This window comes from Hyaena hyaena, unplaced genomic scaffold, assembly GCF_003009895.1.
Source record: "Hyaena hyaena isolate Hyena2069 unplaced genomic scaffold, ASM300989v1 scaffold_975, whole genome shotgun sequence".
NCBI classification, from domain to species: Eukaryota; Metazoa; Chordata; class Mammalia; order Carnivora; family Hyaenidae; genus Hyaena; species Hyaena hyaena.
In genome coordinates, this window is record NW_024081609.1 from 65664 (window position 1) to 91396 (window position 25733).

The 25733-nt window shown below is 34.6% G+C and overlaps 1 long non-coding RNA gene across 1 annotated transcript in view; it reads left to right on the forward strand.

Annotated features, from left to right (window-relative positions):
• Positions 1-22980, forward strand: part of LOC120223276 — a 65321-nt gene extending 42341 nt beyond the window's left edge. The window contains exons 2-3 of the long non-coding RNA XR_005526258.1: positions 22532-22578; positions 22881-22980. This is a non-coding gene — a long non-coding RNA (uncharacterized LOC120223276). The remainder of the gene's footprint in view (positions 1-22531; positions 22579-22880) is intronic.
• The last annotated feature ends 2753 nt before the right edge of the window (positions 22981-25733 follow it).

Sequence of the window (25733 nt, forward strand, 5' to 3'; positions counted from 1 at the left end):
TCACATTCACTTTTTCTGCCCTACTTCCATGGTCACTGGACTTCTTTTCCAGTCTGATCACCCAGGGTGATACCCACAATATCAAAAGCCTTAAGTGAATCACATCTGCAACGTCCTAGCTACCACATAAGATGACATTCACAGATTCCGGGAATTAGGACAAATATTCAGCCTGTTACAATTTTATCTTCTTAAGAAAGGGGAAAAAACGAAGAAGAAAAAAGTGATTGGTAGACTTGAAGAACTCTAGACCAATGACATCTAACTCTTCTATTCAAATTTAATTTACTTAGATTATGTAAGGTAGGCATATAAATTAATTATTTTTGATATCACTAACCAATTTCCTAGCAACTTGGGCAAATAATTGCTCGTTTTCCCACTAATTTGAGATGTCATTGCTGATGCAAACAAGAGTACTTGCACAACATACTTTCTATTTTTTAGCATAGTTTTGGCATGATTTTTTAAAGCAAGGAAATGGCTGCAAATACTTCTTCCAGGCTTGATCTTTTTCAATTTCTGTAGGCTCCAGACAATCTAGAAAGCGTGTTATTATAGAGAAAAAGATCTTCTGTCTTTACTTGCCTTTGCTCCTCAAATTTAATCTGCTTGAAGAAACTTTTCCTTTCTGTATTCCAGTTTGAGGAAATGTTACCCCCATTAAAATTGCAACTGACATGACCCCTCTTGTTCTGATTCCTCTGTAGGTTTCTCACCTTTCTCTTTCATGCAACTAGAAGCTTGTATGCAGTGTCCTTACTTTGCTTTTTTATCAGTTGAAAGTTAAAAAATGAAGCTTTAAGGTTAAAAAAGGAATCTTACTTTGCTTTGTATTAATTTAAGGTTAAAAAATGAAGGTTTGGATTCTTCTTAGTGGTATATCATAAGAATATTATTTTTCCTTGTTATGTCTTATTTTCCCCAACCGTGAAGTGATCCAATTAATGATCCCTATTCATGGAGGTATAATAATCCACATGAAGAATTTCACCTAGTACTTCATTTTTTAAAATGTTTTATTTATTTTTGACCGAGAGACAGAGACAGCATGAGCAGCGGAGGGTCAGAGAGAGAGGGAGACACAGAATCTTAACACAAGCTTCAGGCTCTAAGCTAGCTGTCAGCACAGAGCCCGATGCGGGGCTCGCACCCATGAACCGTGACATCATGACCTGAGCTGAAGTTGGATGCTTAACCGACTGAGCCACCTAGTCACCCACTGAGTACTTTAAAAAACAATTTTCAATAAACACTAGATATTCCTCTACTATTTTCTATATATACACTCTTATCATCATTATTTAGATTATTTAGATTATGACCTTCATGTCAGGGCTCATGGAAATGACTTCCCCAATTCTCAAACACCAATGATTTAATTAACTTATATTCAATTCAACTAACACAGATCCTTTTAGCTTGTCCATCTTATAAAAGAATCATAACTTTATAAAGCACAAACTTTCTATATTCTTATTTTATCTTTATATGACTTCTTCAAATGATACAACTTACCTGCTTCTAAGTGCCTGTCTGCTGATACACTTACCCAATAAATTATAAGCCATGATAAATTTTACTCATTCAGGAGAAAATGTATAACTGCAGGTTAGAAATTTGTATATCACATAAATCTTTTCCCTAAACACTCTGTGCAATTCACTACCTTATATAAGTACTAAAATAAATGCATTCAGAAAGTAAATTTTAAAATTGTGTTCCATCTTTAGACAAATATTTACAAACAAGTTTTCTTGCTGAATGAAAATACCATGTTGGCTGGTTAAATTTTTACTCTCAAACAGTTGTGAGGTTTTTTTCTTCCTAAAAATCATACTGAATTAATTGCATATCTTAGTGTTGCAGTCAAATATAATGGCAAACTTATTTCTTCATCTAAAATTCACCCTAAAGGGTCCTATTTTTTTTTACAGGTACACTTTGCATGTTTTTTTAAGTTTATTTAGTTATTTTGAGAGAGACAGAGAAAACAAATGGGAAGGGCAGAGAGAGAGAGAGAGAGAGAGAGAGAATCCCAAGCAGGCTCTGTACTATCAGCACAGAGCCTGACACAAGATCATGACCTGAGCCAAAACCAAGAGTCAGACACTTAACCAACTGAGCCCCCCAGGTGCCTTGCATATTTCTTTTTGATCAAAGATGTTTTCAGGCAAAAATATATTATTTGTAAAATTCTCTGCCATGTATTTTTTTATCTTGCTTTCTCAGTGTGGGTTAAAAGGAAAAATAAAAAAATCCTTGTACTGAGCAGTCAGCTCCAAGTATTGTATAACTTCTATGACTGAGAAGTACAGATAATTTGCTTGTTTTCCCAGAGAAGTGGGCAGGCAGCCAAATCTCACAACCAAAATTAGTTCCCAATTTAGTGTTCGATGTCATTTCACAAGGACTGGAATGAAAAATGAGACATTGGACATGTTAACTCTGAGGAAAATTATCACTTCACCTTGTATAGGGCGTCTTTACTGGATGAAATCAGAGGAGATAAATCATCTCGTCCTGTGACAGATCTGCCTGTCATCTAGGGGAAAAAATGTCCCATAGTGAGGGGGCAGGCACTGTCTGAGTTTGCCTCAGGTTATGACCAGGTATATTTTATGCCTTAAAATAATCATAGAAATTTGAAAATGGAAATGATGTATGCAGGATTCATTTACCAAGTCAATTTTTCCCAATGACATTTTAAGTGTATGTATATAGATACAAATAGAGATGCATACACATTTGTGAACTGCATGTATCCTTGAAATGTTTACTGAGTAAAGAAAACATTTACTGAGTGCTTACTAGGATCAGGCATTGTAGTGGTCGGTGATGATAAATATAAATAAATGCATACGTCCAAGTATGAGGCATGGGGTATTTTGTCCTCCAAACTTTCCTTCAGAAAGCAGGAAGTCAGCTTATATTTAAATACGTACAAAGCCAGTCATATTATAGTAAAAGCTCTCACATAATTTATTTTGAAATCTAAAGTACTTTTGGGAAAAGGTGCATTAACTAGAAATGATATCACTCCAAATCAAATTTTGATACATATAGAGGTCACCTTATGGAAATTCTAATAATAGAGGCAAAGATATGTATCGAGGTTTTGTGTTTATGCCTGTGCTATATAGTATCACAACTGAGAGTTTTGGTTGGTGTTTTAAACAGGTATTTTTTAAAGTAATAGAAAGTACTAATGGGTAATTTGAATATAATCTTTTAACACTAAAAATTCGCTTAAATGTTCAATGAGTGGGTCTTTGCAGTTTGAGATAAATGCTTAATGGCAGCAGCATTATTTTAAAAGAGCTGCATTTCACGTTTTCAAAGGAGGTCAAAGTCTTAAGTTTCTAGATAATTCAAAAGTGGTTCTAAATTTAATAAAGTTAAAGCTACATATTTCTGCTAAAAACGAAAAAAACATATCTCTAGCATTATAAGGATAAAGTTATGTTATGAAGGTTCTAAACCAAATACATATTTTCTTCTACAAACCGATTCTAGAGTGGCCAAAAAAGAATCCTTTTGAAATCATGTTATTAAATAGGCACTCTATCATATATTTCTGGTTACTTGATACTTATAAAAATACGTTATAAAAATAAAAGGTTTAAATAAGTCAATGTTCTCATGCAAAAATTTTTGTAGGTCTTTGAAAATTATACCACTTCTAATATTGAATAATATATTTATAATGAAGACATTAACATCACAGAGAATAATTTTGAGGGTTTATCCTTCCAAGGCAAACCAAATGTGATAAGTCTGTCTGTGATTTTCTATAAGGTTTCATTAAATTTTTTCTTGAGCTCAGAGTAATAATGCACAGCACTCAACTTTATTCATCATGCGTGTATCAAGCACATTCTCTTGCGTGGTTCTTGTACTGGGCACTATATATATAATGTAAACAGCACAGGCATGTCAACTCTAGTTACCATGGATTTAGTTCATTTGTTTGATTGTTTAGGACTGTTGTAACCATAAAGGTGAGTGTCATATGAGCCAGACAGAGGGAAAGTACACACCAGGACCAAATGGGTCAGCGGGAAAAAAGAAAATGAGAAGGCATATGTTTTAAAAAGCTAAGACTAGAAGGGCCATAAACACAGGTAGAAATGCTACCAGTTACAAACAAAATGATCTGGATTTAGGGATTATGTTAATTTCTATACAGCTGATGGAAGAGGGCATTTGGAAACTGGCACAGAGAAAATATATTAGCTGGCTCTCTGTTACTCAAGGGTAAAGCAAAAACTCCATCTGACTGCATTTTTTTTTACTAATTTTTACTCATTTTTTTTACTCATCTAGGTTTTTTTAACTGCATTTTTAACGCATTTTTTTACCCATGTAGTTATTCATCAAAAATTTATTGGATACCCTCTATCTACCAGGTATCCTTCTATTTCATGAGCACAGAGTAGTAAGACAAACTAAAATGAAGACATTGTCCTTTGGAGCAAACACTCAACTGAGAAATAAAGAACATAAATATACATTATATAGTAATTTACTTACAAATCTATATAGATACACTCTACCCAAGAAAACATAAAGAAATAATAAAGAAGAAAAGTGGGATATAAATTGATAGGAGATAAAGTAGAGTTAGAAGGTTTGTATGTGATTTCTTACTCCTTATATTAAAATTAAGCTTCTTTCCTAGCGATCTTGGACATGATGCTTTACATGTTCCCAGTTCCTCAAACATCACACTCCTCCCCTACCCTCTTCCTTTGAATATTCTGCTCCAGCTCCTTGGATGCTGCTCCCAATCTTCTTTAATTTCAGATTTAAAAATCCTTGACTTTTGCTCTAAAACCTGGCTTAAAATAACAACCTCTATAATATGTTTTTTATCCTGGCATGGTTAGCTGCTCCTTACGCAATGGTGGCTGAGAGCCCAAAACATTCACACCCCCAACCCGCTGACTAAACATTGGGTGCCTGTGTGGTTCAGTTGGTTAAGCATCCAACCCTTGCTTCTGCTCAGGTCATGATCTCATAGTTTGTGAGTTCAAATCCCGTGTTGAGCTCTCCACTGGCAACGTGGAGCTTGCTTGGGATTCTCTTTCTCTCTCCTTCTCTCTTTGCCCTTCCCCTGTTTGTGATTTCTCTCTTTCTCTCTCTCTCTCAAAAACAAATAAATAAACTTAAAAAAATATAAAATAAATTTCACTAATATTAATTACCTAACATCATCAAATTCTCTGTCAGATGTATTTTTTTTTTCTATTATGTGACCTCTATTTCAATACCATTTGTTTGGAGAAGCTAGCTTTACATTGAAAGGATAAGAGTTTTACCCCAGAAATTATTGTAGGTCAACATGGTTCTCAAACCTGGAGGAAGGGAGGACGACTCAGGGTACAGAAGAGTACTCTTAAAATGAAAATGAAAATAAAAATATAAATAAATAAAGATCATTTTGTTTATTTATTTATTTATTTATTTTTTAATGTGTTATTTATTTCTCAGAGAGAGAGACAGCATGAGTAGGGGAGGGTCAGAGAGAGAGGGAGACACAGAATCTGAAATAGGCTCCAGGCTCTGAGCTGTCAGCACAGAGCCTGATGCGGGGCTGGAACCCACGAACCATGAGACCATGACTTGAGCCCAAGTTGGACGCTTAACCGACTGAGCCACCTAGGCGCCCCATCATTATTTTATTTTTAAAGTAGATTCATTTACTATGTATAGTAAATCTCAAATGGTACTATGTATATTGAAAAGAAGCTTTATTTTTTGATACATCTCTGCTATAAAATTCTCACTCAGCAGCAAGATAATGAATATATAGCATAATGAAGCCATTTATGAGTTTATGAGCAAAAATAATTATTAGTAGAAGTTAGCAATTAATAGAATTAGGCTGCATTTGCATATATAACAGCAAGGGGAAAAAAGAGGTTGCTGTTAATTTAAATAGTAACTTCAGTAAAATGGGATTAGTGCTAATATGGGGTAAACGTGCACTTGCTTTAAGAGTGCCTTTCATATATAATGTTTAAGCAAAATTTATATTATTTTGCATCACTATGGAAGTAATATTTTACTAGCAATTTATCTTCTTGGATTGGAAAACAGACCACCTTAATATAAAGTCCATGTCTGGTAGACTGATCTAAAATGCAGATTCAGTCATTGTACAATTTTGTTTAAAATACATCTTTGGGAGTGCTTCAGTGGCTTAGTCCTTTAGGCATCTGTCTCTTGATTTGGGCTCAGGTCACATTCTTGAGGTTCTTGAGTTTAAGCCCCTGGTCAGGCTCTGAGCTGTCAGTGCTTGGGATTCTCTCTCTTTCTCTCTCTGTCCCTTATTCATTCTCTCTCTCTCTCTCTCTCTCTCAAAACAAAACAAACTTAAAAAAGTACACCTTTGTTTTCTCCAAATCTCAGAAGAAATGTTAAAATTTCTCTCCTTTGATGACTGTCAATGTGACATCTATGTACCTATCTCGCCTTCTGAATTTCTTGTCAATGTCAGAGAAGCAGTCCTACGAGTCCTAATAGTATTCACACCTTTGCAAAGCCTCCTCCCTAGGCTTGTAGAGCTTATTCCCGTTTCTTATCACACTTTCTCCAATACTCTATATTCTAACATTGGCTGATGTTTTATTTCCTTCAACTTTGCAGCCTGCCGTTTCCAGGCTTTGAGGTGTAATCAAGTTCCCCGAGTATTTGGTGTGTTAACTTGATTTGATTCTTGTCACAAGTACAGTTTTTATATTATACTTGCATATTTACTTGTCCCCCTCTCCATCATTGTTACGTGACTTCCCATAACCTTACTTTGTGATTTTTGGCATAAGTATTTTCTTAGGATTCATGATTCACTCCTATCCTGGAGATTTTGATTAACCAATGCTTAAGTTAAGCTTGAATTGTGAATTTTAAAGAAAGAATTAAAAGAAAAAAGAAAGGAAAACCAAAGAAGTATTTGAATAATTAACTGGTACCAAAACTTTAGAATCACTGTTCTGAAAGGAATTCTGTAATCTTAATGCATTACTTTGTTTCTGCAACATTATGAGAAGAGAAAAAAATGAATAAAAGTAAGTTTTCAATATAAGATTTGGAATATTTGATCATGTTTCAGTTGAATTAAAGATATGCAAAATATTGTATCATCTTATTTCCCACCTTCACTCCTAACTCTGTGACTAATGGTGCCTAACATCCTTGTTGTTCTCAAATGTATCTTAATAACACACCAGAGCAAAGAAGATTTTCGATAAGATACCTCAGGGTAAATTTGTTGCACTGCTAAAGGGGCTCTTAGACAACCCCAGGCATAAGCCTTCCATCCTGCTCCAAACACCACGTAGGTTTAGGTGTGCAGGTCTCTGTTCCTATCACAGATTCTCCTTTTCTATCTTTTATCAAAAGTCATTCTGTCTGAGGCCCTATTATCCCAGAGTTCAGTCTCTGCTTTGGTGAGCTGCTCATGTAATAGATTGGGGTGAAGTATGCCAAAGGATTTTGTGGGCTATATTTCTTATCCTACTTATACCATCTCCCATTGATATTAAAATTTTCTGGACTTAGAGTAACTTAATGGGAATCAGTAGCATCAATGATAGCAATTCGGTAGGCAGCCAGGCTATGGAGCTTTTATTTTTATGATTTCTTAAATTTTTAAAATTCATTTTCAGAAGGAGAAAAGGAGCACAATCAGGGGAGGGGCAGAAAGAGAGGGAGAGAAAATCTGAAGCAGGTTCTGCACTGTCAGCTCAGAGCCCACGTGGGGCTCAAACTCACACACTGTGATATCATGACCTGAGCTGAAATCAAGAGTCGGATGCTTATCTGACTGAGTCCCTCAGGTGTCCCTGAGCTTTTTTTAGAAGAAAAAAATTCCAAGTTCACAGTCAGCTAGACTATACATAGGGCCACAACTAAAATATCATTTTAATGTACCTAATGACTTATGTGTTTAAGAAGAATTAGATCATTTTTAAATCGTGTATTTATGCTTTGTAGGATTACTTAATGTTTCGTGGAAGTGGATATTGGCCTTTCTGCAAGGCACCATTGCTTGAGATTTGGTTTGGCAGGAAAGTAACAAAGCGTGGCAGGTAGTACAATGAAGAGCTAGATATCTTTTAGCCACCTTATAGAAGCTAAATTTAATTTAATTCTAATCTAGGGAACACTAAAATGTCTCAGTTAGCTTAACATTGAGTAATTAAGAATATGAATATTTTTAATATAAAAAGCACCAGGATCCATTTTATAAAAGTTGTTTAAATATAATAAGAATCAACATAATAATAAATTATCACATAGAAAGCACGCAGTGTGTAATAATAAATGATAAAATATAATAATAACAAAATGAACATAATAATATAAGTCTAGAGTGTTTTAAAATTAGGAATTCATTTCCTAGCATATCATAAAACTAACATATTCTATTCTGTTGCCACTGGTTTATTTTGTTGAAAAAAATTCAGCATTATAATATTTAATTACAGCTATTTAATAAACATAAACAGAGAAAAATTGTCTTAATTCTCTTTTGATGAAGTCATAATATTAAAAAAGTACAGCTGGGGCACCTGGGTGGCTTAGTCGGTTAAGCGTCTGACTTTTGCTTAGGTCATGATCTCGCGGTTCATGGGTTCGAGCCCCGCGTCGGGCTCTGTGCTGACAGCTCAGAGCCTGGAGCCTGTTTCAATCTGTGACTCCCTCTCTCTCTGACCCTCCCCTGCTCACGCTGTCTCTCTCTCTCTCTCCTAGAAATAAATAAAACATTAAAAAAAAAGTACAGTGTATCTCCTACAGATAGAAAATGAAGAAAAAAAATGGCATTATATCATGGAATGAAATCCGTAATCCTTGGATCACAATGCATTGTCCGTCGGAGCTTAAGCAATAATTTGGTCTATTGAAAACATATGAATTTAGAAAACTGCGTAAGTCTGCTGCATGTTATTTTAACTGTTAGCATTTCACTTTCCACTTCAGGAAAGTCATTTTTGTTAGTTTACTTCCTTGTTGATTTGTTTTTTAATGTTCTCAAAAGTACTGTATCCAGGTTATTACAATTTCTTTTGGCATCTGGTAATCATACATTTGATCACTCTGGTCATTTTGCCACTGCTTACTCTTATTAACTCTTAACATTTTTTTTCACACATCCTTCAGTTCATATTCTTCAGTAAACTACTACCATTTAAAGCCCTAACCTAATGACTTTCCTATTATACAGACCAGCTTTGCCAAAACATAAAATGGCTCTTGAAATCAGATGAATATTTGTTAAAATTATTAATTCAGAAAATAGCTGTTAGTCACTTAATTTCCAATCAGTAACATGAATTTCCTAGCTAAACACTGGATTAAATAAAAATGTATTCCACTTGCCTTGTCACTCACGGCATCCTACTTTGCATTTAAAATTTCATTATAAAAAGTCTTGTCAAATAAACACCCAGGCTTAATATTATTTAAAAAAATTTTAATGTTTATTTATTTTTGAGATAGAGAGTGAACAGGAGAGAGGCAGAGAGGGTGGGAGACACAGAATCTTAAACAGGATACAGGTCCTGAGCTGTCAGCACAGAACCCAGCAAGGGGCTCGAACTCACAATCTGAAAGATCATTACCTGAGCCAAAGTCAAACACTTAACCCACTGAGCCACCAGGTACCCCATGGCTTAATATATTTAAATTGCATATGTTGGATAAAAGTAATCTGTAGAGAATTAGTCCTTTATATCTGGACAAAGGGCCCTCTGGGTACATCAGAAAATACTTGATTCTACTGGTGGTTTCCTCTGAACTATCATACATGACTTGCATGATGAACTTCAACTTCTTTTCTTCCTTTCCATCATTATAGATTCTTAAGTAAAATGTGGACTGAAACAATTTCTTAATAGTTTGCTTCTAGCTAACTACTCTTTTTGTTAAAGGAGTGTTTATTTTGAGAAAAAAGAGAGCAAGGGAGGGACAGAGAAAGAGGGAGATGGAGAATACCAAGTGCACTCCACGCTTTTGGCACAGAGCCCTATGTGGAGCGCCATCCTGCAAATCATAAGATCATAACCTCAGTTGAAATCCAGAGTCAGAAGCTTAACTCAGCCATCCAGGCACCCTGACATGACTCCTTTTTAACTCCACTGTTTTGTAATTAATTTATGTTTAGCTAGAGCATTTTACATTTCTAGTAACAGAAATTAACTTGAGCTAGCTTAAGGAAAACAAGGCATTTGTTTAAGTATAAACGGATGTTGATATCAGGATACAAATGTAGCTAATCCTTAAGAAAGACTAGAAACCAAATAAGAAGAGGTAGCCAAAATACAGAACATACTAGTTTTCTTTGGCTTTTAATGTCTAATTCTTCTGAATTGGCTTCATTCAGCTTTTCCAGCATAGCAATATTCCCTATTATTCAATCCACGTGATCAAACCAAAACCAAAACAAGCAAGCAAACAAACAAAGAAACACAGCCACTCAATTCTAGGTGGTACAAAGATTATTTTTTCTCCTTCTCTCCCTTTCTCTTTCTCTCCCTAACTTTTCAGGGTGGGGCTTCTCAATGACTGAGCATGGCTCAGAGTTTCCTTCACTGAACCAACTCCAACGTGGCCACACTTCACATCAGCAAAACATATCTCATTCTACATGTAAACTTATGCTTATAGGATTGATTTGCCTCCTGACCAGATCTAGGCACGAGAAATGGTGATCAATTTTTGGGGCTCAAATTTACTGTCATGGAACAAAGGAAATTTGGAAATCAATATATTTATCAAAGGAAGAAACAGAAAGAGGAACCATCAAAAATATGGGAATGTATAGACTACAGGCTTTAACTATCAGTTAAACTTGTATTCGCAATCTGTCTCTGCCATTTTATAGATACATAGCATACATACTCCTGTACATAGCATTTAATTTCTATGAGCATAAATTCTCAATTGTATAAAAATAATATTTACCTAATAACTTGTTTTGTGGGTTAAATAGCATGATGAATATAAGTGAGTTCTGTACATATAGTGTATCAATATAGTACATCAATATGGCTAGGCCTGCTAGTGATTCAGGTTCCAACACTAGGGAAATCTCTTCAGAAAATCATTTCTCCATTCTTACCCTTTACCTTGTTTTATTTTTCTCATTTCACATTTTATTACTTAAATTATGTCATCTCCATGTATATTTGTTTTTTTAGCTATCTCTTCCAAAAGAGTATAAAGTCCACAAGAGCAGGGTTTTTATCCACATTGCTCACAAATGTAGTCCTTCTTTCTAGAACAATGTCTTCTAGATGTAAATTTGTTTAATGACAGAAAAGTGTATTAAACACACGAAAGCCATTATATTCCAGTGAAACATTAGACCAACCTCCAGATCTTTGAATATGTTGTATCATGAACAAACAAATATTCTTTAATTAAATTCTGAAAATTTTCAAGGGATTAGTTAAGATTGTAAATGGGAAGAGACTGTTTTCCAATTACAAAGAAAAATATCATTAGGAAAATAAAGAATCAGAAAATGGAGTCCATATGATTTCCTTTATCCCAAAGATGTAAGAAGCAGAATAAAATACTTAAATGCTTTCTTTGCCTATCAGAAGGTATTTCTGCATAGTGAGATCATGCAAAAAGTTTAATGCTAAGAGTTTTCTGAACATTCTATGTTTACAACATGGAGTATGTAATAGTGCATTACAGTGGAATGAAGGTTGTTTTATTTTGGATGAAATACTGTAGATTTGAAATAACATTATCTATATCAAGCTATTAAATTATGCAATCAATTAATTTTAAGTGATTAAACTGCTATGAATGTTTGCCCACAAGATGAGATGAAACAAGTCTACCAATAAGAAGGAAGGATATCTGGCATTAAGTGAGGGGTAAGCATTTTAAAATTAGAGTAAAAAAAGAGTATTGAAGCGGAAGTAAAAATAGAAACTAAGGTAGAGAAATGTCCACAACATATGAGCACTGAGTTGCCTTGACCTGAAATGTGAAAGATTCATTCTATAACTTTCTCTAAGTTTGTCTTTCATGTGATAACTCAATAGCCACAAAAGGTTAATGAGATTACAAAAAGCACAATCCAATACCTAACAAGCAATAAGAGAATTTGAGAAGTTAGTGGAGCAAGTATTTCTTCAGAAATACAATCATTCAAAATTATTGTTCCAAAGAAATGTTAAAGTCATCATCACGATATCTGATATTTCATTGCTTTCTAACTTCATTCTTTGTTATTTCTGAATTTGATATTCAAACACCATCTTTCATGTTCAATATGGCTATTTCAAAATATTACCATTTTGTTCTGAGAAGTTAGGTTCTAAGATAAAATTCATTGCTTATAGCCACAGTATCCAAGAGAGGGGAGAAAGTATAGCATGAATAGGATGACATGCAATCAGCTTCTAGAAATGTATGATACAAATGAAATGAAATAAATATACACTACATAGAAAGCATATCTTGTACAAATAAATAAATGAAAAAAAAAAGGCATAATTTTTGAAGTTACATGTAATAATACCCGGTGGCTATTTTGTGAAAAATGCAATTTATGCTAATTGTATAAGGGAAATAAAAATAATTACACTAAAAATAATTCACCATTTGGAATGCCTTGGTGTTATTTAAAAAAGTAAATTAAGATATGTATAATTACATATTATCCATATAATGCATAATGTATAATGCATATATTAACAACAAATCGTTCTCATGGTCTTAGACTATTTTTTGTTTAATTAAAAACCATAATATCTCCTAAGGAGAAGAAAACATAATGTTATTGAACCATTTATTTTCTTATTTTTACTTGACCTTATGTGAACAGAATGATAATGCATGCTAAGGTGTGAAGATTAAAAGAGGTAATGCATACAAACTCTCTAAAAATGCTTTATAAAGCAAAGAATGTGTTTTATCTTAACAAGTTAAGGTAATGCTGTGAGTTACAGATGAAAAATTTAAACACTGGCATTAAGAACAAAGATATACAATGTTTGAAAAATGGTTAGGGTTTCTTTGGAATATCCACATCAACATTCATCACAAAGGGACATAAACATGTGTCAAGATTATTTTTGTTCTTATGGCATTCTTTTCCAAAAATAACAATTAGCAAGCACTAAACTATATTTCCCCTAACAGTCCATTCATTTAGGTGCTTTGCAAAGACAGTGTTAGAATAAAAGAAGACTCAGGCACTTCTATTATTTTAACAAATGTCGCATGAGTTGTGATGATATGCAGGTTACAACATTCTGGTAGTGATTTCTAATGCCTTACAGTAGGGCATGGACCCTTGAGAATCACATGAAATTCTCTTCCATCTAGATTACATTTTCTCACTGTCCCAATATGCTTGATATGAACTGACACAGCCATAAATATGTTTATACAAATGGCACTCTGTCAGAGTTAGATAGAGGAATATATAGCACTGAGTGAAAAATAATTTCAGATACTTTTCAAGTGCTTTTTGCTGTTGTAACAGTAATTCCTGCAAATCACATAGTGGACTATGTAAAATAACAATACTGACTACAGATTTAGTGAACTGTGTATTCTTTGAGGAAGGTTGAAAATTTGTGTTCAGGTAATACCTAAGTGTATTATGTAGGATAATTTAACTTTCTGGGGTTTATAGATCTCTAGTTCCCTACACTATTTCTTGAGAAAGAAAATCAGGTGCTCCTCTCCTTCTGAAAAATGATGAGTAACCTGTGATCATTTCATCCAATTAACTAGAGAAATAGACTCACAATATTCTAAATCAACATACAAAGGAAATACGTATATTAATTGTGTTGTGAATTGAGAAAATGTGTGTTTGAACAACCCTCATAAGATTGTTTTCAACAGAGATATTACATTTATCAAACACTTAGAACAGTGCCTGACACTTAGTAAGTAGTTTGTTGATATTTCTTAGATTTAACATATGAAATGTATAAATATCTCAAAATTATTACATTGTCGGTATGAAGCATGAGATTAAATTAATTTCATATTTTGAATATGACTTTCCCTTTGTTCTTTTACTTTATAACTAGTGGTACTGGACATGATTGAGTCCTATGATTGAACTGATTCACTAAATGTATTATTCAGGTTTTTCAGACAGTAGGGTGGTATTTGGAGGACTTTGCCATGTTGCCTGATTATTCAAATTGAAATATTTTGGTATCATAAATCAAAATTGTAGCACTTGTGATGGATTTTATATCTAACAAATTTTCAAGGTAATTTCAAGATGTCATCTCCCTGACCACTATGTTTTTTCTATCTCTCAACAATTTTAAACTTGCCGTTATTTAAACCTTGATTAAAACATCAGCTTCCTCATAGAGTATTATTCAAACTCCATACAAATTTTTTTCTTCTTTAAACTCCATGCCAAATGTAAAGGCAGCAGGAACATTTTGAAAAACTTATAATTTTCTTTATTGAATCATGATTTTATTTCCACCTTTGCTCAACAAATCTGAGAAAGTCTGTTAAGAATATTTGCAAATGGTCACCTGGTGGCTCAGTCATGAGCCAGGTCATGCTCACAGTTTATGAGTTTGAGCCCCATGTTGGGCTCTGTGCTAACATCTCAGAGCCTGGAGCCTGCTTTGGATTCTGTGTCTCCCTCTCTCTCTGCCCTTCCCCTGCTCATGTTCTGTCTCTTTCTGTCTCTCAAAAAAGAATAAGCATTAAATTTTTTTTTAAAAAGAATATTTTCAAATAGACTAGATTTTATATGAAAATGTGAAGGTCCAACAATATCAAAATAAATCTGGAAGAAAGAAGAATACAGTGGGCATAATCCATTGAGTCTCAAGATGAATATATATGCAGTAAGGAATTAAACTTGCTCAAAGAACAATTGGTCCTTTGTTCCAAGTCTTGAGAGATGACCTCCAAGTCCTCTTGATAAGGTGTCTTTATTTACCTTGAGATACTGGGTTATGCCACTGAGTCTATGGTAGATGTGGGTGCTCAACCATGTCTCCATGATCAACTCCTAGTAAAAACTGTCAACACCAGTATATGGGATTCCCTCGTTGACAGTTTTCCATGAGAATTGCCAGGCATCACTGCTGAGAGAAATACAAGTTCTTCACAGCATTCTCTAGAAAATGACAACAGGAAGTCTCATTGACTCTTATTCTCTTCTTTACATGCCCAATATGCCTTTTCCTATTGCTTATTTTAATATGTATGCCTTCGTCATAATGAACCATGAGCATAACAACTCTTTCTGAGTTCTGTGAGACTTTCTATTTTCTTATAAACTTGAAGATGATCTCAGATAGTTCCCAACTGTATTATAAGAGTACAGTAATTATCAGTTTGGTGTGAAATATAAGAAAATAGGTCATTGGAACAGAATTTACTGTGCAGTCCAATAAGGTAACCACCAGTTACATGTTGCTATTTAAATTTAACTTTTAATGACTTGAAATAAAAATAAAACAAAATATCCAGTTTCTCAATATATACTTATATGCATACCAAATGCCTAATAGGACATGGCTAGTGGTTATTGTGTTAGACTACAGCGCTATAAACATTTCCATCACCATAAAAAATTCTGCTGAATAAGATGAGTGAAGAGTCCAGTAAAAAGCCAGTTAGATAGATACATAACTGTTCCAGATAAATTGTACATTGAATTTTGGAGGTAAAACTATAAAACTTCTGGAAAATTACATATAAAACTATCTTCATCCCCCTTAGGCAGAGAACAATTTCTTAAACAGGACAAAAATAATAATAATTAATGGAAGTTATTGGGTGACATTAAATAAAAATCAGTTTATCAAATAACACTGTTAATAATGGAAAAAGGAAAGTTAGAGAGTGGGAGAATAAACTTGTAATGCATATAATTAACAAAGAGCTTGTATCTAGAATATAAAAAGAAATTCTACACACACACAAAAAGATAAATAGTCCAATAAAAAATGGATGACACTTTTTTAGGCATTTCACAAAAGATGATATCCAAATAGCCAAAATACAGAAAAAAATATACTAGAATTCCAGAGTTATCAGGTAAATGCTCTATTAAAAATATAATGAGAGGGGCACCTGTGTGGCTTGGTCAGTTTAATTCCATCTCTTGATTTCAACTCAGGTCATGATCCCATGGTTGTGGGACCAAGCCCACATTGGGCTGTGCCCTGAGTGAGAAGCCTGCTTAGATATTCTATCTCCCTCCCTCCCTCACTGTCTCCCTCCCTCCCTTTCTTTTTCTACTTCTGCCCCTCTCCTCTGCTCATTCTCTCTCTCTCTCTCTCTCTAAAAATAAATAAATAAAAGTAAAAATAATGAGATACCACTAGAGATACCACTAGAAAGGCAAAATTAAGAAAAAACATCAAGTGTTGGTGAGAAAGATAAATTATAAGCATTTCCATACTTTATGGGAGAGACTGTAAATTAGCAAGATTATATTTAAAAATCCTTTGACAACATTTTCTATGTTAAACAAATACATACACTATGACCTAGCCATTCCTCATTTGGGAATATAAACTGACACTCTCATGAGCATCAAAAGAAATGTACAAGTATATTAATTTCAGCATTATCATTAATAGCCACAAAGCTAAACACTGTCTAATTATCCATCCACAGTAAATTAGATAAGACTATGGTACATACAATAAGTATAAATGATTACTGCTATATGCAACAATGTGGACAAATATGAATATTGTTACTATAGTACAACTGTATATATGATAGAGGTGATATGCAAAAGAATGTATTATATACTTTTTAATACAGTTCAATAAAAGTAAAATTAATTTACCCTGTTAGAAGCCAGGAGGGTGGTTTTCTTCAAGAAGAGAAGGGTGTAGATTTTGGGAGGGTGACACAGAGCCTTCTGCATTGCTGGTATTGCAGTGTTTCCAAATCAGGTGGAAGGTATAAAATATGTTGACATTGTGATAATTCATCTGTTAGACCACCTTTTCCAAAGGAGAATCACTGAGGACAAAGCCCACAAACACCAAAGGAGTTGATTATTCAGGTTTATTTTAGTCCGGCCAGATGAGTCCTTGGAAGAGTGCGTCATCGAGCCCTAGCTCAGGGCTTATACAGGGAGAGGGGCGAAGCCGGTGTACAGAAGCGAGAATTTTGCGGTTAGAGGTGGGGATTGCTTAACAGTCGCTTGAAGAACATGTTTGTTCTAATCACAATGTTCACTAAAGATTTACATCTCAGGGGCTTGCTGCAGCCAGGAGGAGCTAGGTTGCTCAACCCCTGACCTTTTACCAGAATAGAGTTTGAGATCAAACAATGGTTGGTATGTCCTCATTTGCAAGCCCCTCACCTTTTGTCTCAAGGGAGTTTTACACATCAAGTGGTACACATGATTAAGTGTACTATTGTGAAGTATAATATAATTTAATAAAATGATTTTAAAATCTTATAAGTAAAAAGGAGTATAACACCTGTTTGGTGATAATTACATACATTCTGGAGAGGCACTAGTTCAATTTTAAGATGCTAAAATAAGGGCAAACAAAATGATTCTATATAATTTTAGCAAATAAAACTAATAAAATTATTAATGATAACTATTATTTAAAACAACTTTATAAACTGCTCAATCAGTTTAAATTTAAGTTGTTTATAATTTGTTGATTCATTAATCCATTCAATTGTTTATTGAGCAACTACTAAATGCTAATTACTGAAATACATACTAAATGCAATCATGAATTAACACTCTGAACATTTTAATGGGTTTAACAATATGGAGAAGATTGAACAAAATGTAACTTCTTTGAATCTTTAATAAATCTTTAATAAGTCTTTAATAAAGACATTTATAATTCTCCTGTGTGTTATAAGCCAATATACTTAGTAAGTAATACACTTACTACACTTTTAAATTAGAAAGACATTCATGACTGATCATTTGACCTGGTAAAAACACTTTACAATAAGTTATTTCAGAAGTGTCAATTTCAATTTGAGCATTGCAGTGTTTCATTGCATAAGACAGAGCAGAGCAGGCCTAAAATATAAGTGGGCGTGTGCTCACCAGATGAGTCACTGAATTGATTGCCAAGGACAAAGGAGTAAGCAAAGCATTCTGTGATCCTCCCCATCATGGGGTTTACTAACTGGTAGTTTATACACACATTTAGCAAGAATCAATAAACATAAATGTAACTGCAATAGTGGTAAATGTTAGGAAAAATAGTTTGCTGTGAGAACATATAACAAAAATCCATACTAACGTTGGGGTGCTTAGGTGGCTCAGTCGGGTAAGTGTCCGATTTCAGCTCAGGTCATGATCTCTTGGTTCGTGGGTTCGAGCCCCCATTCTGGCTCTGTGCTGACAGCCAGCTCAGAGCCTGGAGCCTGTTTCCGATTCTGTGTCTCCGTCTCTCTCTGAGCCTCCCTTGCTCACGCTGTCTCTTTCTCTCTCAGAAATAAATAAAAAAACATTAAAAAAATATTTAAAAATCCATACTAATGTTAATACCCATGGTAATAATAATTTTAAAGGGTCAAACTTCCCTGAACTTCTCAATGTTTTTGTGAAAAACCCTACATATCTCTTAAAATGTGTAGATATTTATGTACTTAATTGTTCTGATCGAAAATGTAGTAAAATGTCTTTTTCCTAGAGATAGCGGAACAGTTTCAGCCCTGAACTAGGTCCATAGTAAGTACCTTGGGAGACCAGAGCTTTATCTTCCTAAGTATTTACATATCAATGAGTAATAAAGCCCAGAAACCCAGAGGAAACTCCAGTCTTAAAAGCTGAAACAAAGAGAGTTCTAAGATACCTGCAGAGATTTTATTCACATCTCAAATGGCTGGAGGAGAGGGAAGACCTTTTCAGAGGAGAGGGGACCAGCTACCTTCAACTTTGTGAACAGAGGAAAAGAAGTTTTCATCATGCCTTACTGTGGGATTTCTATTTGCTCATACAGGGAAATTCCCATCCTTGGTTCACAGACTTCATCTCAGGAGTAAAGACTAGGGCAAAGTGGGGGGGTAAACATTTATTATGTGAAGTAATAAATCTGTCTCATGGAGTGCAACTTGTCTGTGCAATCAAGATAACATCAATAACTATGAACATTAAAACCTAACACTAATGCTAAAACTTTGTGAATACTAATATGTGCCAGGCATGATTGCAAGTTCTATACACATATTAAATCATTTAATGCCTACAGCAATGATTTCAATTAATTACCATTATTGTCCTCAATTTACATATGGGGAAAATAGAGGCAGAGAGAAGTTAAGAGTCTTGCCTAATTAAAGTAACTGTCTCCAAGTAGTCATTAAAAACAAAAAGAATCTGGGAGCGCCTGAGTGGCTCAGTGACTTAAGCGTCAGACTTTTGATTTTGGGCTCAGTCATGATTTCAGGGCATGTGAGTTGAGCTCCATGTGAGGCTATCCATTGACACTGAGGAGCATGCTTCAGATTCTCCCTCCCCACTGTCTCCCCATCCTCTGCTCTTTGTGCTCTCTCTTTCTCTCAAAATAAATAAACATTTTAAGAATTAAAAAAAAAAAAAAGATTCTGATTCCAGAGTCCATGATATTAAAATCCATGGTGTAGATTAAGGTCACCTTCTGGAGGAAGTTTCATTTCATTCAATATCCTTCTAGTGAAAGACTTAGACAAGCGTCAGTGGTGGAGATGCTGGTCCCGTGGAGAGAGCATCATACGCAAGAACATTGAGGCCACAAGAGTTTGGTGCATTTAAAAAAGAGAAAAGGCTGAGAACTGAGGAAGGGAACTACTAAATATTATAGATCTATATGACACATTAGCATTGCATTTCTTGTTTTTCAGCCCCATACTGATAAGGATCCTATACAAATACTTTAGTTGTAACACTATATAGATATTCCTGAGTAATTTCATATTTTGCCGTGTAGCACACTAAAATAACAAAGTTTTTTTTTAAAAAAGAAAAAAGTTAAGGTTAGAAGCAGATCACTGAAAACTCATGCAATTCTTTAACTGTAGAGATTTTAAAAAGAGAGACAGACAAAGAGACAGAATCTAAATAAATACAGTAGCACAGGTAGCTCTCCATCGGCATTCATCAGCAGCATCTCATCCTTCGTAGCCGAAAAACTTGAATTGTTCTTTTGTCCATCAAATGTGGATCCTTGAAGTTATTTACTCTCAAAACTATAGGATACCAGATACGCACTACTTTCTCATCATTTTTAAAGATTAAAAACAATTTTTTTGTAATGTTTATTATTGAGAGAGAGAGAGAGAGAGGGCACAAGCAGGGGAAGGGCACAGAGAGAGGGAAACACAGAATCCAAAGCAGGCTCCAGGCTCTAAGCTGCCAGCACAGAGCCCAAGACGTGGGGCTGAAACCCACCAACCGGAATATCATGACCTGAGCCAAAGTTGGACACTTAACCAACTGAACCATTCAGGCAACATCATTTTTTTTTAATATGGAGAAAATGTTTTCACATTTTCCTCTCAACTTCTCAGAATAATTTAATGTAGTAGACTCAAAGGAAATCTTAAAGCAATAAGCTAACTACTATTTCCACCAAACAAAGGAGTTCTGAACAATTTTTAATTTATACTTGATATCCTTTTTACATTTCATATTTGCCTTTTCTTTGTGAAAAAGCTTGTCAACTGCAACTTTAAAACATTAATCTAACTGAACAAATTACATCTAAAACAACTTGACTTCTAAATTATACTAATATTATTTCTTATTCGCTGGTCATGTGTGAGATGATTTACACTAGGGTGATGCATTACTGGCAGAATAGGCTGGTTTCAGAATAAGTATTAAATGTTTGACTTAGTCATTTATTAAATAATATATGTATTTAAGAAATACCAAGCTTTAAAGTTTTTATGACTGGCAGTTTATTTTCCAGATAAAATGTATATCATGACTTTGTAACCGATCTTTCCTTAGCCAGATGGGAGCTGTTATAAACAATTTCAAGTCTTTGTCTTCATTCTTCACTCTGCAACTTACTTCTCCTTGTGTACAGAGATAAATTAAGTGTCTACGTCTATTTGTTCAATAGTAAATTGAGGATGTTAGAATTGAAATGTATCTTCTATATCTTGGCCAATTCTGGCCAAAGCTTAGGAGAGGTATTTAATTTTTTGAACCTACATTGTTTAGGAAAAAAATGTCTAAATTACATAAGTATATCATAGACACAAGTCTGAAAAACAAAATTGTGAGCTGTTCTCATCCATTTGCTTAAAACAATGTAAAGATCTACTATTACAATTAGCTTATAATTTACATTCTGTACCATGACTTTCTTACTCTGTAGACCATGAGAATTTTTTTTTTTAAATTATCACTTATTGAAAAACCACAAGAAACAAATATATGTAAAAACATTTCCTGAATTTTCTGGGATATTAAAAAAATTTTTTAGCATTTATTCAGTTTTTGGGAGACAAAGATAGAGCATGGGGGGGGAGAGACAGAGAGAGAGAGACACAGAATCCAAAGCAGGCTCTAGCCTTTGAGGTGTCAAAACAGGACCTTAAGCCTGAATTCACCAAGCGCGAGATCATGACCTGGGCCAAGATCAGCTGTTTAACCAACTGAGCCACTCAGATGCTGCATATTATATATATATATATATATATTTTTTTGACATGGGATATATTTTTAAAGACATTGCACAGTTTGTATGTTTACTCCTAAATTAAAATGTAAAATATGCAGGAATATTCTGACCTTTTCTTGATTAAAGAATTGATTAAATAGCTGACATATTCTGTAATCTACAGCACTTCTTACAATGCTGAGATTTCTCAAAGCACAAGTAATGGATTGTATATCACAGAGAGTAAAAGATGCAATAGTGCTGCAAACATCTACAGAGTAACATGCGTAAGATGCATGCAATGAAAATGCAGGCAAACTTTTTATTGTCCTTTTCAATTACATTGCACATTATTTGACATATTCACTAAATGCCATTTAATTATAAATAATGGAAAGCAAAGAAGTGTTCATAGTCAATATTTCAGGATATACTGCTTCTCACTTGATAAAACATTTAAATATTTTGGTTTGACCAAAACATTATAATAAATAAATAATGTGGAATTTCTTTTAACATAAGGACAGAAAATTAGTCATAGTCTACATAATATGATGGTACCTACTATCTTATACTGATGGTTACACAAATGATTTAAGTCTAATGTTAACATTCCATTGAGACTGTACCTTTTTTACATATTCAAATATAGCTCCAAAATTTTTTTTAGTTTAATAAAATGTTATAATGAAGCATTTCCTAGATACTTCTTAGAGAAAAAAAGTACTATAAATGAGTATATTATGTTGTCATTGTCACTGATACTAGAAAAATAATCATCTATATACAAAGGTGGTCAGAATCACTGTTTGTTACTTTGTTTGTCTTGTTTGCTACCTTTATGTCATAATTTATTATTCATGTATCCAGCAGTACTTAGCTCAGGTATTCAGTTCAGCATTTCTCTCCCACAGGGTTTAGAAGTTCCTATTGTAAGAGGATGTCTGGGTGACTTTGTCAGGTAAGTGCACAACTTACACTCAGGTCATGATCTCATCGTTCATGAGTTCCAGCCCCATGTTGGGCTCTGCACTGGTGGTGCAAAGCCTGCTTGGGATTCTCGCTCTTTCTCTCTGTCTCTCTCTCTTGCTCCCTCTCACTCTGTCCCTTCCCCACTTGTATTCTTTCTCTCTCAAAATAAATAAACAAATTAAGAAAAAAAAGAAGTTCCTATTATGACTTATTATATAGCTCTGCATATTTCCCTCACAGTCTGGGTTCTTTACTGTGATTATGAATTTATTTGTCTTTCTTTCTCTTTAGACTCTCAGCTCCTAGATGGTAAAGAAAATGCCTAAATCGGGGTGCCTGGGTGGCTCAGGCGTCCGACTTCGGCTCAGGTCATGATCTTGCAGTTGGAGAGTTTGAGCCCCAGGTTGGGCTCTGTGCTGATGACTAGCTCAGAGCCTGGAGCCTGCTTCAGATTCTGTGTCTCCCTCTCTCTCTGACCCTTCCCTGCTCACACTGTCTCTCTCTCTCTCAGAAATTTAAAAAAAAATTAAAAATTTTTAAAAAAAGTAAAGAAAATGTCTAAATTATCTGATCATTGTACTGTAATCCTCTGCCCCTCAAAAAGTTCTTTCTCTCTTTCTTTTTTCTTAGAATAGCATATAAAAGAGTGTGCATAGATGTACAGGGATAGTTATTACAGTGGAAAAGAGTGTTGACCCTCGGATCATGGCTTCAGGTTTCAAATGCTGGCTCCGGTACAACTGCTTAGTGTGCTCCTTGTCAGGTTACTTAACTTTTTTTATGAACTGAATTTTCTCATTTGTAAACTAGGTGTAATAATAGTATGGACCTCGTTTGGCCTTTGCAAAGTTTAAATGAGATGTGAATCATGTAAATAGTTACATTTCCTGACCTATAATTTGCCGGAGACCGAAACTGCATAGGTCATCCCTGATGGCAAGGCCCAGGGAAAAACCTGTGGGAAAAGATTGCAAGGCAGTCAGAAGAACCCCCTGAAGAATTCTTCTTCTCTACTTAGTCTGTACCTTTTACTCTCACTTCTGCTGTTAGTCTATTCTAGGGTTAATATGAAACCAGAATCGCCCAAAGTCCCCCCCTTCCTCCAAAATGAAATGTACCTAAATATCATGTCTGCCCCCTTAATCAGATGTTGTCTAATGATTATTGTAGCAATTAGTAAAATTGGAGACAGTCCCATACACATGGTGTCTATAAGAGACCTAGAATTCATTTTCCATGTATGGGTCTAATTGCCAGTAAGAATACATATTACGCCATAAGCATAGACAAAAACAGGACTTACTAGTTTTGGAGGGCCTTCTCAAAAAAGGGTTAGACAAATATTTGCCTGCTGACCTCAAGCCTGTAAGGCAACTTATGGATTGTTCTGACCAAAGAATGAGATTGGTAAATGCAGAGACCAAATTCTAGTTGATCCACGTAAAACATTTCCATACGTCATCTATGATAAATGTTGACATTGTTCTTTCTTAGTAAGGGGTTGTGAGAGTCTGTTACCTACAATCGTGGGTACAAGTATATCTTGTGTTTGCATGCCCACTGAATTTAAACAATTAAAGGGCACTGTGATCTCATGTATTCTGACAATATGCTTCACTTATCCTTAGATACCCTGTCATACGTAGTAAAGAATATGTAAAACTTTGTTATGACTACCTGGTTACATTTTATTGGTTGAAGTGGAAATTACATACCGTGAAATCACTGTTGCCAAGAAAACTTAGACATGTTAAGTCCTATGACTGTACTCAAAAAATGTAAATCGTTTAAGCATGATTGTTTGAATCTGCTATATAAAAACCCTAAGCTGAAAAATAAATTTGAGCAGTGCACCTGAAGAGGCTGGCTCCGTGTCTTCTTCGTCAATGCCAACCATCACTCTCCGGGCCAACTCTGGCTTGCAGAGGCTGGACCTCTGCAATAATAAGTATTTAGCAAATGTTTCTGTATGCTAGTATTCGTGTTAGTATTACTTATAACACTTGTCTTTGTTTTAAGCTTTCTACTCTTGTCTTACAGCTATGAGAGTTCACAATTTTACACATTGCTCAGATGTTACTGTCTCACAAATTAAGATCTTCCTCCTGTTTTCCATATCACTTATCCAAATGTTTATTTGACATTCCCAGTTAATATAGTTTACTCAGAGATCAAGATTGGTCCCCTCTGCACTCCAAATAAACCCAATCTTTTCGTATTTCTCTTTTTCTAGTTTTAATTTAAATTCATGTTAGTTAACATACAGTGTAGTATTGGTTTCAGGAACAGAACCCAGTGATTCATTGCTCACATATAACACCCAGTGCTCATCCCAACAGGTGCCCTCCTTAATGCCCATCACCCATTTAGCCCATCCCCCCACCTACCTCCCCTCCAGCAACCTCATTTTGTTCTCTGTATTACAGTTTGCTTACTCTCTGTTTTTACCTTATTTTTCCTTCCCTTCCTCTATGTTCATCTTTTGTGTTTTCTTAAATTCCACAGATGAGTGAATCACATGACTGGCTTTCTCTGACTGACTTATTTCATTTAGCAAATAAACCCATTCTTATTCCTGGGTTGCCTAAGTTCTGAAATGGCTGTGCTACCTACATAGAAGTCCAAATAAATACCCAAGATTGTCTTATCCCCATCTATCATATCTAACTAATTAAAAAACTTTGGGGTTTTTCTTCAAAACATAACTCATATTCATTTATTTATCTACCTATTCTACTTTGTAATCTCCCTGGTGCAAGCCACCATTATCTCTCACCTGGACTACCCTGTTTAAGTCATAATTGTTCTTGTTTTTTATTTTTTAATATCCTGTAATTACTCAACAATTAATAATTATACTAAATAGAGATATTTTAAACATATAAAAAATACTTCAATAAGTTCCTGCTTATTGGGTTCCCACAGCTGTTTGGATGAAACCCAAATTTCCTTAAGCCTTCAGAGCCCTCCCAGACTTGGCCTTTGTTACCATCTGATTGCATATCTTAAAGCTTCCCTCCAACTTGCTAAGCACTAGTCATTCCGATCTGACAGCTCCCAGAACAGACCAAGCCTTTCTACTAGCTATTCTCTGTCTAGGTCACTTTTATAAATGTTTATTTATTATTGAGGGAGAATGGGAGA